This window comes from Meleagris gallopavo, chromosome 10 (assembly GCF_905368555.1).
Source record: "Meleagris gallopavo chromosome 10, MGAL_WU_HG_1.1, whole genome shotgun sequence".
NCBI lineage: Eukaryota > Metazoa > Chordata > Aves > Galliformes > Phasianidae > Meleagris > Meleagris gallopavo.
The window spans coordinates 2601154-2615344 of NC_139413.1; the positions used below are offsets into that span (position 1 = coordinate 2601154).

At 50.2% G+C, this 14191-nt stretch overlaps 1 protein-coding gene across 1 annotated transcript in view; it reads right to left on the minus strand.

The window, feature by feature from the left end:
* Positions 1 to 13908, minus strand: part of C10H1orf21 (chromosome 10 C1orf21 homolog) — an 87547-nt gene extending 73639 nt beyond the window's left edge. Inside the window, exon 1 of the mRNA XM_085231142.1 lies at positions 13733 to 13908. The gene's annotated coding sequence lies outside the window, so the exon portion shown is untranslated. The remainder of the gene's footprint in view (positions 1 to 13732) is intronic.
* Positions 13909 to 14191: the final 283 nt, after the last annotated feature.

Below are 14191 nucleotides of genomic sequence, written 5' to 3' on the forward strand. Positions count from 1 at the left end.
GACACACGCCTTTCTTCAGCTTACTTTTCACAAGTGCACACATTTCTGCTATCGCTGCTCTCACATCTGCACAGAATATACAATTTCTTTTGCGTCAGCGGATACCATGACTAAGTAGGCTGAGAGCTAAGCAGGTCTCGCAGCAATCGATGCTTTGTGCAAGTCATCTTACCCACAGGATTTTGCTCAGTCTCGTGGTACCGGCTGAGCAGCAGAGCTGGGTGGGAGCTGCAGATGGGAGCCTGCAGCCACCAGCCTGCATCTAAGCAGTGCACGACAGATGGCCCACCACCGTTGACTCTGATAGCCAGGCAAATACCATTTTATGTCACTTCCAAATGACATGTGATAGTTTCCGAGATGAAAAAACGTGTGTGCAGACACATCCATATGGAAAACCAGTGCTATCAATTGGCTTAGAACACGCTTTGTGTAAGAAAATACCTATCACAAAGGTTCTCCTTAGATGTCTGCATTTACTTTCCGTTCTGAATTTTTCATTGGATCTGCATTCAATTCACAAAAAGACATTCCCCCTTAGCTTATAAAGCATTTGCTTGTAAGAGAACAGCTGGGGTGAAATTGCACGCTGAGGGGTGATACCCAGTCACAGCCTGCAGAGCTCCCCTCATCTTTAGGAAGAGAGACATTCCAGCTGGTTGGATGCTGCTGACCCTGGATGCTTAAAGCACTGCTGGCTGATCACTGCTGCCATGGCACACTGGAGTCCTGATGAATACAGTGCAGAAGTACTGTAAAAGGTAAATTTGGAAGAAAAAAAAAAAGTATTCTGATTTACAGTGCATAAGCAGAAAATGTGGGGAAGAGTGCTATTTACAAACCTCGGGGGGCAAAAAAGTGCAATCTTAAGTGACCCTCTCCACAAGTTCATTTTTCTCCTAGCTTGAGAGCCTAAAAATAAGTTTGTTACCAAAATAAATCATTAAGTGTATACACATGAAAACAAGTTTCTGCACTAGCATGCATTTACATACCACAGTCACTGAACAACAGCACGCAAGGAGTAAGTGCACTCACACAGTGCCCAGAATTCACTATTTACATCGGACAGTCAGTCCTGATGGGATGAGAATCCATCATTTCTCTGCAGACAGCAAACATACAAGCACTTCTCTTAGCACTCGTGTCAGAGGAAGACTGGCAAATACTTTAAAAGAAGCAAAAGACAGACAACAGCATTTTCCCCATATGTGAAATGATATAAAAGCAAAGAACCTGCAGAACAGCACAGGCAAAAGGAGGCTTGACTCTTCCAGCCTTCTGTTCTCATCTGTAAGATTTTTTTTATTTTTTTTTTTCTGCACAGCAATCTTCCATTACATTCCTCTGCTTTCCAGAACTGTTGTTAGCCCATCAACTCAGCTGGGGGTGTATGGAAGCAAATAGAGCAGCTCATCTGAGCCCTGCAGGTCCCACTTTGCCTGGCTTTGGAGATAACTGAGCGTGCAGAATGAGCACCAAACACAGCCACAACCTGTCTGTCTCAAGGTCTGTCCCACGCAGTACTCAGCACCCAACAGCAGCTGAAAACAAGTACCTGAGAGAAGGTGTACATAGCTCAGGGCTGCCACTGTGCCCTCCCAGCACAGCACAGCCTTCCCAGGGCAGAGCTGGGGAATCCCAGCCTCTGCTGAGGAAATGCTGCTGGCAAGCAAGCTCCACAACGAAGAAGGGATTATGACTTAAAGTTAACCAAGGAACTTTTTCAATGGATGTTTTTTTCTGAAGGCTAAACTCCTTAAGATGTTAAATCAATAAAGAGATCCAATCCGCACTGCCTAAGACTCTGCATATACCACAAATACCAACTGCCTGCCCAAAGCCAGCAGGAAAGCTCCCCCTGACCTCGGCTATAAGGCTCTTCTGCAGCAGGCACAGCACCTCACCAGCACTACATCAGCTGGCCTACAAGGCAGCTCCTGCCCTGTGGCATCCTGCCAGCACGCAGCCTGTCCAACACACGGTGTGCCTGCACAAGTGGCAACACGAAGCTCCATGGAAACTCACGCTGCTTAGGGTTTGCGGGTCTGCTGCACAACACAGGGAGTCTGGGTGGTAGACAGGAAACAGAAACGCAAGCAAGCAAGCTCAGCTCTACAAAGCAGGCACATCAGTGGGACTATTAACCAGCAAAACTTCCAAAACCATGGGAGAAAGCTCTCTCATGCCGCCTTTGCTTGCAGGGCCAGGCACTGCTCCTGCTTCCCAACATCTGGCAGTGCCACCATGAGCCTGTGGCCTCCTGTACCCAACCCCCAGCCCATGCTCAACGAGCAAAGGCTCATTCACAAAGCTTCATCCTTAGTTTCTCCACAAAGACACACTTCTGGACCAGTCATTACTGGGAGAGAGAGCTTAGGGAACAAGCATTGAGCACCAGTAGAGATGAGAGGAAATACACCTCCTGCCTGGCTAAGTGGGGCATTAGTGTTTCCACCTGAAAAAAAAGACAGGAAGAGTCAGTAAGGTGCACTAACCTCACTCCAGTCCTCACCTTTCTGACTGATCTCCAGCACTGCAAAGAAGCCTGAAATGCACACCAAATTCTTTCCTTCCTCTTCCCAGCCAACAGCTTATGATGCTGCTCTGCATGACTCAACGGACAAATCTCTCAGTTGAACACAGCCCAATTACATCTCTGCCTTTAAAAAGAGCAGTGCTCAAAGAACCAGACCCACAATTCAGTGTCTCACGCAGCCACCAGCACCAAGAGGAGACCAGCCCTACAGCAAGCTTTGGGACGTGCAACCACCACCTCTGGCTGCAGCCTCTGCCCTCGTTGTTTGGCAGGCTCAGTGCTTGCACTTCCACCTGAAGAAGGAAAAACACTCCAACAGCCAGCTTTCTGCCACCTCAGCTTACCCTAAGCTGAGTCCAAAGCCTCTCACTCAGAAGGCTTTTACTCACACTGCACACCACGTAAAGAACAGAAGGAAATATTTTATCATTTCTGCCTGCTTGGCCACACACCTTGAGAGAGTAATGCAAACCACGTGGGTTCCCTTACACAATCCTTCCCAACACTCAGTGCCTCCTAGAAGTTTTCTTAGCGTCTTGCTGCCTCCTGCCCACATCTCCAGCCTCCTGCCACCAGCTCTTCTGCCCTTTACATCTCACCTGCAGCCCTCTGCCTTGTCACCTCCTTCTATGCATCTATGAGCAGCTGCAGTGTGCTCATTCTCCATACCACTTCTCTTCTCTTTGATACCGACCCCTGATGATGATAACACAGAAACCTCTTGCCCAGGATCTGTCTCTATCCCCAAAGTGATAGGAAACAAACCTTCGTACACAGCAGAACCAAGGGAGAGCTCCTAGTGATGCCCCCACCTCCAGTGCCGGGCATCGTGCTGCCAACCACTACCTGGAACTTCTCCAGTGTCTCTGTTCATGCTGACAGAGAAGCCCTGGGTGCTGGCCTGTGTGAGGCTGCAGACAGAGCAGCAGAGCAGGGCGGGCATGGGAGCTATGCACCTTTACACAGCAGCCAGAGGGTTGGAAGGCGGGCTTTCAGCTTGCTGTGTCCTTTCGCACGTCCGTGATTATGGCTTTCATGGTAATAGCCACCAAAAGCCACCAGAAATCCCCCTTCTAAAGCATTTAACAGTATTAAAACCCACTATATCTCTAAACATTTAGAAGCTAAATCCCACAATTACTAAGCTCTGTGACTTCAGCAATACCAAATTTTGGCTCCAAGGCACTGAACACAAAGCACACAAAGGGCCTAAACCTAATCTGCATTGATATTTACATAATTTTGCTATATGTAAACAAATTAACATACCCACAATATTTGATTGTGCTTCTGCCTTCCATGACCAATGAGTCAGATTTGCTTGTTTATAGTTATTAGCAGCAGAAAGCCTCCATCAATCAGCAGCAGCACGGAGGGAGCGGCTGCAGCAGGCACTGGGAAACGCACCCAGGACTGCATGGAGAGCAGTAACACTGGCTGCAGGCAGCAACAGGAAATGCTCTTCTTCAGAACTACCAACTTAAAAATAGTCCTTGGGAAGCACATCTGTTGGGAGAACAGAACTAAGCTACTGAGATTCAAGTCGATCACAGGATTCAGAAAAATAATCCAGATTTCACTCTGTTTACAAAAAGAAAACGCCTCAAAGCCAAGCGAAGGGTCTATTTTCTACTTTTCTCACCACCTCGAGGCACAAAACAGAGTCCTGCCACACTGCATGCCATAAGGACACCTCTGGCTGCACTGAGCCTGCTTGGGAAGCCGCAGCCCCAGCAGCACTGCAGCTCCCACCCGCTGCACATCAGCACTGTACCACATTCCAGCTCTATCTCGAAGCACGAACTGCTAAAGGCAGATGCATGCAGCACTAAGGGGGAAGGCCCTCCAACTGCCACGTAAGTATAGCAAATGCAGAACTGTAACTTAAAGCAATATTAAATGTTGTCCTAGCATATCCTTGTGCCCAACTAAGCCCACTAGATGCGCTGCTTTATCTCCAGGAGAGGCCCCTATGAACACACTGGTATCATAGAATGGCCAGGGTTGGAAGGGACCTCAAGGACCATGAATCTCCAACCCCCTGACACACACGGGGCCACCAACCTCCACGTTTAATTCCAGCCCAGGCTGCCCAGGGCCCCATCCAATCTGGCCTTGAACACCTCCAGGGATGGACGGGGCATCCACAGCCTCTCTGGGCAGCTGTTCCACACCTCACCACTCTCATAGCAAAGAACTTCCCCCTGACATCCAACCTCAATCTGCCCTCCCTCAACTTCAAACCATTTCCCCTTGTCCTGCAGTTATCAACCCTTTCAACAAGTTGATTCCCCTTCTATTTGTAGGCTCCCTTTAGGTACTGAAAGGCTACCCAGCCCACGAGCCCTAGCACCGAAAGGCACATGCTATACGAACACAACTCCTGACTTCTATCTCTCCCTTAACATTCAAATGGAGTTACAAAACCAGCTGGGCAATCTGAGGCCTTAGCAGGGTGCCTGTGTCTCCTCCAACACTGTTTTTCCCCATTAATCTGAGACCGGATCAGTGCTTCCACACAGCGTACCTCAGCTCACTTTGCATTCCTAGGAAGCCTGCTGAGCATGGAGCATAAGAGCTGGAGTTTGATGAGCTGGCATCAAAGAAGCAGACTGTGAAGCACACGGGTCACTTTTCCAAAGCCAGATACCCTCAGCATTTTCAAAGCAAAAAGATCCATTTTTGTATAGAACGTGTCCCAGGCAAGTTCATGAGCTATCACTGGCATTGTAAGAACGAAAGGAGAAAAACGAATAGATTATAGCTGGGAAAGAGAAGAAAAGGACACTGAATGTCTGGAAAAGCATAGAGGACACCACTGTGCTTGTTCAGAAAGCCCAGCAGCAAATGGGGCATGTGATTCACCAGGTAGGAGCCCTCAGAGCAGAGGCAAAGAGTCTGCAGGGCCACCTCCTTTCTCATTTGTGGCTTTCGCTCCTCAGGATGTTCAGAGTCACAACTGAGATCAAAAGGAGAATCACCTCACAGGCTGAGAAAATCCACATAGATTTGGCCTTGGATGGGCTCCTTGATGTGATGAATCCACCCACAACCTCCAGTGCTACATCCCTGCCTCTCACGAGCACCACAAAAACATGTTGTCTGCTTGGAAAAGGCCACCTCCTGGGAAGCTGGTAACACCACTGCTATAGGCCTTCTCAAAGCACCTGCTAAACGCAAGAAAGCCTCACTACTGCTTCACTTCGCGTGTATTTGGTTTCAGCATGGAAACACAGCATTTAACTTGGTATCGCTCTCCTCAAAAAAAGGAAAGGGCTGTGATGGCAAGAAAAAGCAAGTGGCTCTTTGTGTGCCTTTCCAGGGTTGTGGGAGCTGTTGGAAAAGAAGGGTACAATAGAGAGCACAAGATATTGTCATGAGGATGCTGTTCTCCATCACAGTCTTAGCTGCAACAGCGGTAGGATCAGTTACACAGCCAGAACGAACGAAACCAGGTGTTAGAATAGAAGTGTTGCACCCAAGGGTATCTTTGGAGGGCAAGCAGGAGGAGCAAGCCAGCCATACAAGTATTTGCCTTCCTCTTATTAATCACTCGATAACACCAGGAGCAAAGAAGGTCCTCCCTCCTCTACCACGAAACCCCAGGAAACAGGAGTCCTCTGCCCACAGGGTTAATGAGCATCTTTGGCAAACCCCACTTTCTTCTACCTCCTCGCTGCTGCCCAACCTGTTCTGCCTACAAAAGGAGAACAGGGCAGGGCCGCATGGGTTGGGACCCATTTTCCCCACCTGCAACAGCACAGTCTGCTGATTCGGCCACCTTTGCTATTGCTCCAACCTCAGAACCCTGCACCAAACCCCACGGGCAATGCAAAGGCTTGACTCAACAGGAACTGCATCCAACCCCTAAACACGGCACATCCATCTGCGAGGACAAGATCCGCGCTGGCAGCCGGCAGAAAGGCGAGGAAGGATGGCTCACCATTGCACCCACACCCCGGGCAGCACAGGGTGGGCAGGGAGCTGGGAGAGCCGCAGCAGGTCAGGCTGGGTGTGCAGCCCTACGTACGGTTGGGTGGCTGAATCAGCAGCAGGAGGGCGGCTGCTCACTGCTGACACAGACCTGTGGTGAATCCCTACCTTCGTGATGAGGAAGTGCTGGCTGACTGAGTCATCCTCCGGCCTGACGCCATTCCAGGAGCACGGCATCCGTCCCCCTGCCTCGGGCCGTGCCTGAAGCCCAAAAATAGCTTCCCAGCCAAAACCTGCAGTCATCGTTCAAAGCCCAGACGCTTTATTTACACTGGGTAAGAATTACTGTGTTTTTGACACTGCTAAGAGTCAACCCGTGCTTAAAATATTTGGCTAACAAAGAAGGCCATTTAACTACGAGAGTTGCACGAAGCACGTAATGCTTTCTGACCCACAAAGAAGCTAACAATTTGCATTTTATGGAGCCACTTTGCATAGACAACCAACCCTAAATAGCCAAAAACACGCTGTACCAAAATTAATAATTGAAAAGCAGTCGTCAGCACTGTTATTTGTGTTCCAGGTAGCTCACAAAGCTTATTGAATAGTAGTATTAAGTTTCTAACGACCTTCTGGGAAGCTGCTCACCTCCAGAGGTATTTTTAAGGCCACGGCTGCCCAAACTACAAGCAACTGCAGAAGAAGCACAGGAAAAAAGGCAGTCACAAGGATATCAGCCTGATCCCTGGACTCGGGCTGAGGAAGAGACTTGGACTTCATGGAGCACTGCAGGGCAGGACAAGCTGCGCAGCTCTCTCTCCAGGGTTCAACCACAGATTTCTGCCCTAATGCCAAACAAATCTCACTCCGTGCAGTCCCCACACGCCTCCCAGCACATCTCGCAAGCTCCAGCTCACGGTCACCCAGTGCACTGGCCTTTCAACTATTTCTCTGTTAACACCAGAGCATCTCTCATGGAAGAGAAAAGGCTCGGAGATTAGCACATAAACGTAAAGGCAAACAAAAACTACAACAGGAAGCCCAGGATTTTCCAAGTCTTAGGGAAATTAGGTACTCCAAATCCCATTGCAACCCCAGTGAAGCATCAAGAGCATTATTTTCCATTATGCTTGTAAAAATCCCCAAAATAAATGCACAACTAAACGTAGCTTGACAAGGCTGAGCATTTATTATTCTCATAAACGCTGTTACTAAGCCTGAGGCCTCTTATTCCATTTTTTTTTTTTTAGGAAACACTCTCACTCTTGCCAAAACGCCGAAGACGCAGAATGCTATAGGAAAATCCGTCTCACAGTCAGCTCCTGTCGCTGGGGGAGAACAATAAACAAACCCTACATCCTCAGCTGACAATCCCCACGATCTGCCCATTAATGTTGCGTCATCCGCTGCCGCCCTGGCAGGCCGATGGAGTCCGTCTGTTGGCGTTGGGGACGACAGTCGCTCCGCTCTGCTGACGTTTTTGCTCAGGGCTGTGCCGTGGTCCCCGGTACACAGTCTGCTCCAGAACATGCAGACTGGCTCTTGCCATTTCAAAAGCTTTCCTGGCAGATTTCTGCAGTCTGGAGCAGGAAGATTTTGGGCAGCCAGGAGCTGATTTATCTCTGTTCGAACGCCTGCGGGTGTCGTTCTTGCAGCTCCTCCAAACAAACCGTTTTCACTGCGAGGGCAAAGGAAGGCTCTCCCCAAACCCAATTTGTTTGTTTTTAATTAGTATCCTCTGCTGTAACGTTTCAGACAAAAGAAATGCCCTCCTTCCTCCCACCAGCATCAGGGATTTTTAATCTCAAAGACATACCTTATCTAACACGACTGAAGTAGAAAGAATAAGGTTTCTTTTTATTTCTGAGAGAGGAAAACCAACAGAAATTATCATCGGGACGTTTGGATTTTCATTGCAGTAACACAGGCCAGCCACCTTTACGTGATAGACGGTCCCACGTTTGACAACCAGGCAGCAACTGAAAAAACATACATCATAAGGAAAAAACTAACTGCTTAAGAACCCCGAGTGGAAAAAACAACAGAGACAATATTAGAAAACCCTGGCTGCCTTTTCTTTTGCCCACAAACATAACAAATCCCCAAAATACTCATACGAGTTCCTCCTTTGCACACTTTGGAGGTAGGTGAAGGGGAAAGCAGCCAGATCTGCTCCCCTGGATCGGGTCTGGCTTATTCAACAGCCGCAGTTCTGCTCTTTCAGATTCCTGCAAAAATAAAGGCTCAGAAGAGAAAGCTGAGCCTCCGGGCATCCGCCAGACCACAGCTCCTGTGTGCATACCTAACAAGCGTAACAGCACTGGAAGAAGAGAGCAGACCCTGTCCTTCAGCAGCACGTGCCTGCCCACGAGCAGAAGCCCAGCCACAGCTTCAAACGCCATCTACTCCTGCCTCGGAGCATCCTGCTGCTGCTGGGGGTGGCTTCCAGAGGCAGGGCTGAGCAAACCCATCTGCAGCAGAGCCCCCAGCTCCTGCATTTCATCAGCATGCTCAGTGCGCATCGGCTGCCTTCACGTGAAGACACAGCTGAGACGAGCAGACCTGCAGGCAAAATTAAGCAGCAGGGTGCAAGCTGCGTATGGACAGAAGAGAGAATCCCAGCATCCCAAACGGCACAGGCTTCGCTAATCTAATCTAGAAGTCTAGAACACAGAGGTCTGTTTGTGAAATCCACAATTACTTTAAGGTTGTCCTGCTTTTATTAAGAACAACTTGGAAAGAGATGAGATAAAAATAGGAAGGAGAAAGATCTAACAGGTAAGTCCCTCCCCTGCGCTGAATGAAAAGCTGTCTTTATGCGGGCAAACTCATACATTGGGCAACTTGGATAAACTTCTCCTTGTTTATTATGAAAGCACAAGTTCACCAAGGTCCTTTCATGTCCTGACGTACGACCGGGTTCCAGCTACGTCTCATTTCATGGAGTCAGAGGGTGAGGCGATGGTATTTATAGTTCAGGGCTAGAATTTTGGTTAGAAACAACATAGTTATAGCCCTCAATGCCCAACACACCCTTCTGGGAAAATGCCCACCTGGTATATATAGATCCTGCAGTATTCTTCCTATTAAATATGCATTTGAAGTGAACTTGCTTTTTACCCGTCAATGCTGGGAAAAGAGAACATCTGTTGCTTTCTGTTAGAGAGACAGAAAAAAAAAAAAGAGGCCTTTTACAACAAGAGGAAAAACCCTGATGTGATCCCAATGCTCTTCCAGACATGCTCACCAGGCCTGATTTTCATTAGCAATAGTCCCTAAATTCCACTCTTGGAAGCACCTAGAGCACAAACCACACACTGAGAGAAACTGCAAAAGCAGCTCCAAGCACAAGCAGTGCTCCACAACAGGGCCAGGCAGAAAGGATGGTTTCCCTGAGTCTCCCTTTGAAGCAAGGTACAGCAGACTCGCGTGCAGGAGATGCTGCTGGATTAATCCTCTGTAGCAAAGATCTTGTCCATATGCGTTCCTGGCTATTTTCTGTAGCATCATTATGTAAGTGTCTCTATTTTTAAAACAGAGCGTTTGTCTGGTCATTCTACTCTTATCCCACTCACAAACCAGCAAGCTGAAATTACCCCCACTTCAATCATAAATGGCTTAAAGGGGCAATGGCTGTTGAAAGGGATGATAGACACTTTCCATTCTCTTTAAAAAATGGAAGTTCCACTCATTCTAATCAACAGGATGTCAGAAACTGCCAGAACAATAAAGAATGAATGAATAAACCTTAGGAAGGCTTCTTCCATGCCCCGAAAGTACCAGCTATTACCACTATGACCCACACAGACACCTGAACCACAGCACAATTACTGTAGATCAATTCACAGCCTGTGAATTCACATACTGTAGTTGTCTCTATATGCATTCTAAGGCTCATTCAGCATCCCCAAACAGTACTTGCCCACTGAAAAATCTGGAAAGTAATCTTCCAGAACTCAGATAAAAATCACAAGACCTCCAAGCAAATGAAAAAAAAATAGAAATAAAATTCAGAGTGCAGTTATACTGGAAGTTCACCAACACAGGATGCCGTTAATACTATGCCATAAGGGATTTCTAAACAAATTTGGCAATGGCAGAGAAGATGGCCCACACAACAGCCAGCACAAGGACCTCCAGAACCAAGACTGCTGAGGTCTTGCCAGGACAGGGGATGCTCTGTAGTGGTGGTTTGCCCCTAACCCTGTAAGTGTCCCATCAGAGAAGAAATACTGAGCTGAACAGAGCTCTGGGCACATCAAGAGCAACTGCCCTCCTTCAAAGCACAGAACTGAAGAAGACACCAACCTGTTAATAAACTGGAGTGGGAGCAGACTAGCACAAGTAGAAGAAATGCAATCAGTCACTTTAAGGCCATCTCACATTACACACCACCTCCTCCCTGAGCATCCTAAGTTACACAGCCTGAACAGCATCACCTCCTCCCCAAAGTACCTTCCCAGACTGCAGCACACCCAAAGTGTGCTTGTGTACATTTAGCTGCAAATCTGTTATACAGCACAGAGATAAGCCAGCAGCACAGTAATACACATTTGCAAGCGCCTGTGAAATCCCATTGCAATTAGATGCCTGCTTAAACACAGGCAGCGAGGAAATAAGTATCAATAATTAAAACAAACAAACAAAAAAACCCTTTCCAGAATATTTTTGGATGTGTATCCAAACACAGTGCTGCTCTACCATCTGCCGAAGGATGGAAAAGCAGCATCCAGGAGGGTGCCTTACTGCTCCCTGAGCCAGAGGAGGTTGGAAGTGCTCGGGCTCCACACCTACACAAAGGCCTCCAGAATACTGGCTGGCAGAAGTCAGTCATTCCCTGCTCCCCCTGTGGCTTGATGCCATCACACACTGTAACAACAGTAGGCATATGGCACACCAGGGTATTTTTAGAGCAAGGTCCGCTTCCACGGTCCCAGAGCCCGCATGAGATGGCTGCACTGTGAGCTCCACCACAGATCCCCAGCAAGGCTCCACACGCATACTGCACACCTCCCTCTGCTCCTTGTCTCAGAGTCACTTCCTCACCACACAGCCTCCCACCTTCCCCTTTTTCTACCAGCTCCCATCTCAGCTCTGCCGCACCGGTGGTGCTGCCTCCTCTCTGAGCAGATCTGGGGAGAAAAGCCCACAGATCCCTCCTGCAGCAACGCCTCTTCCACAGGAACAACAGGAGAGGACAGCCAACTTAAAATGGGCAGCTTGAGGGGCTGCCAGCTTCTGCAAATGCATTTGCAATGTTGTTTTTCTTACTCAGAAAGCTTCCAGCCAAGCATTGGTCATCTTCAGCCTGTGCCACATGAGCACCCCAGGCACCATGGGCTGAGCATCGTGGCGGCCTCTGCTTACCAGCTAAGCGAAGCTGTAAGGACTTTTCCCATGCACATGTGCTTCATCTAGCACACCGCAAGAGCTCCTGAAATACATAACACACGTCCAGTGCTTGTCTAATACTGAGAAGTTTACCAAAACCTATTTACTCCATCACCACATCCATCCCTTGCGTTCTGTCAAATACCTGCTGTGTGCTCACCACAGCACATCTCTCCGATGTAAGCAATCACTCTAATCCATGATGTTATAAATATCGTTTGTTTACCCAAAGTTGAATGATCATTTCAACCTTTGTTAATCTGATTGCATAACAAACTACAGCAGCCTTAAATAACCAAGCTGCCGTCTCCAGGATGGATTAGCCGAAATCGCTCACTTCAGCACTCTGCTTCTTCAGAAACTAGAGTGGAAGGAGAAAACACGAGCACCTGGCTGCAGCATGAGATGCGTGGCAGCGTGCAGATGCCACATCATAACTTCACACCTGGCCCAAGCTGCTAGAGTGAGCTAAAGCAAAACGTTTTCAGCCAGAAAACAACTCCGTGCAATTAGCATTCGTCCTGTCCTGCCTTATTCACGGCTATCGCGCAGGCGGGGAAGGAAACGATAAGCATGGATTTTCAAAACAAGCAACCGCACGCACATAAACAAAGGGCATCACTGACATGGCAGATCCCATCACAGCTTATCGGCCGCGTGATGTCACACCCATACATTACAGCTTAAAGCACCAGCCCTCCCACGAATGCTCCAGGGTCAGGCACCGCTCCTCCTGCCCACACCACTTTGGAAATCAACACGCACAAAGCACCTCCCGAGACAGAGCAGTAGTTGTAAGGCTCTTTAGACGTGATGATGTGTAATTGTTCTGTATTACACCACCGCAGAGTCTTACACAAATCGAACCGCCTCATTATACAACGCTTGGGATAATATATGGTTAAACAGCATCAATGTGCTCGGCGTGTACCAAAGGGCAAACAGCTCCAGCCCCCACACATGGGAGGCTCAGGAACACCGAGCCTGGCGGTGGCTGTAAGGCAGCGGGTTGGGAAACCCAAACCTGGATAAATGCAAAGCTTTGAGCAGAGCGTTTCCACTGACATCTTAGCAAATAGGGCACTGGGAAGGTGAAGGCCAGGCAAGCAGGAAAGCAGAGGGCAAGGAATATGCTTCAGCATCTCTCACTTCACACCAGTCTGCAATCGGCTCCTGAGAAATCAAAAGACAGCATCGGGCAAACACAAAACCGCCCATTGATTGTAGCCGGCCTCCTGCAGCACACAATCAGCTCCATCTCACCGCTGACCACGGCGGCAGCCTCTCTGCTCTCCAGAGGAGCCTGGCATCAGCACGCAGCTCTGGCCCAGAAGCATCTCAGCACCTTTAGGCTTCAGCTGCGAGGGTCGCAGAGCTCAGCAATGAGCTCACCATCTGCTCCGGCCGGCCCGCGGGGCCACGGCTGCGTCCGGCATCGGGGGTGGGGGCACGGGGACGGGAGGGGGGGCACGGGGCTGAGTTCCGCCGGCCCCGGGCTGACACCTACAGGTGATCGCGCGGCGCTGAGTGCCGCCGGTTCCCGCCGCGGCGATGCGCTGGGTGCCAGCCCCACGGATCAGGAGGTGCATTTATCTTCTCTCTATACGCAGCCCGCCGTCCTTCGGGTTCCCGGCGGAGAGCTGCGAGCAAAGCACCGCCGCCGCCTCCCGGCCCGCAGCCGAGCCCCGGCCCCGCCCGCACAAAGCCGAGCCGTGAATAAAACATCGCCCGCGGAGCGGGATCGGAGACGGCACGGAATAACGGCGGCGCGGCTCCCTCCCGGCCCGGCCCCGGCCCCGGCCTCGGCCCGGCCTCCGCGAGGACGCGCTGCCCCCCGCCCTGCCCTGCCCTGCCCCCCCAGCCGCTCACCTCAGCGCCGCCGCCCCGCAGCGCTCCCCCACCGCCGAGAGCGGGCTGCGGAGGACGGGGAGGAGGCGCGGGGAAGCGGGCGGCTCCGAGCCAGCGCGAGAGCAACCGTGCGCTCCGCGGCCTCTCCGCGAGCCGGGACGGATCGAGGCGGGGCTGGGGCGGTGCGGAGCGGAGCGGGGGGCGGAGGAAGGCGGGGAGGAGCCGCGCTGCTGTCCCGCCCGCTCCTTCCGCCGCCCGGGGTGGGCGAAGGCCCGGCAGGCTGCCAACCGCGGTCCCTTCGGCGGCCTCCGGACTTGACGTTTAAACACCTTTCCGTCCTGCGACTGCGCGCCCTCCCCGCTTTCTTCCGTACTCTCCATCATTAGACGTGTTCTTTACCTCGTGGATTTGGGATGTTTCTTCCTCACGGATAAATCACCCGGGGATGGGATTAGTTACGTTGTTTATGAGCGCAGGGCT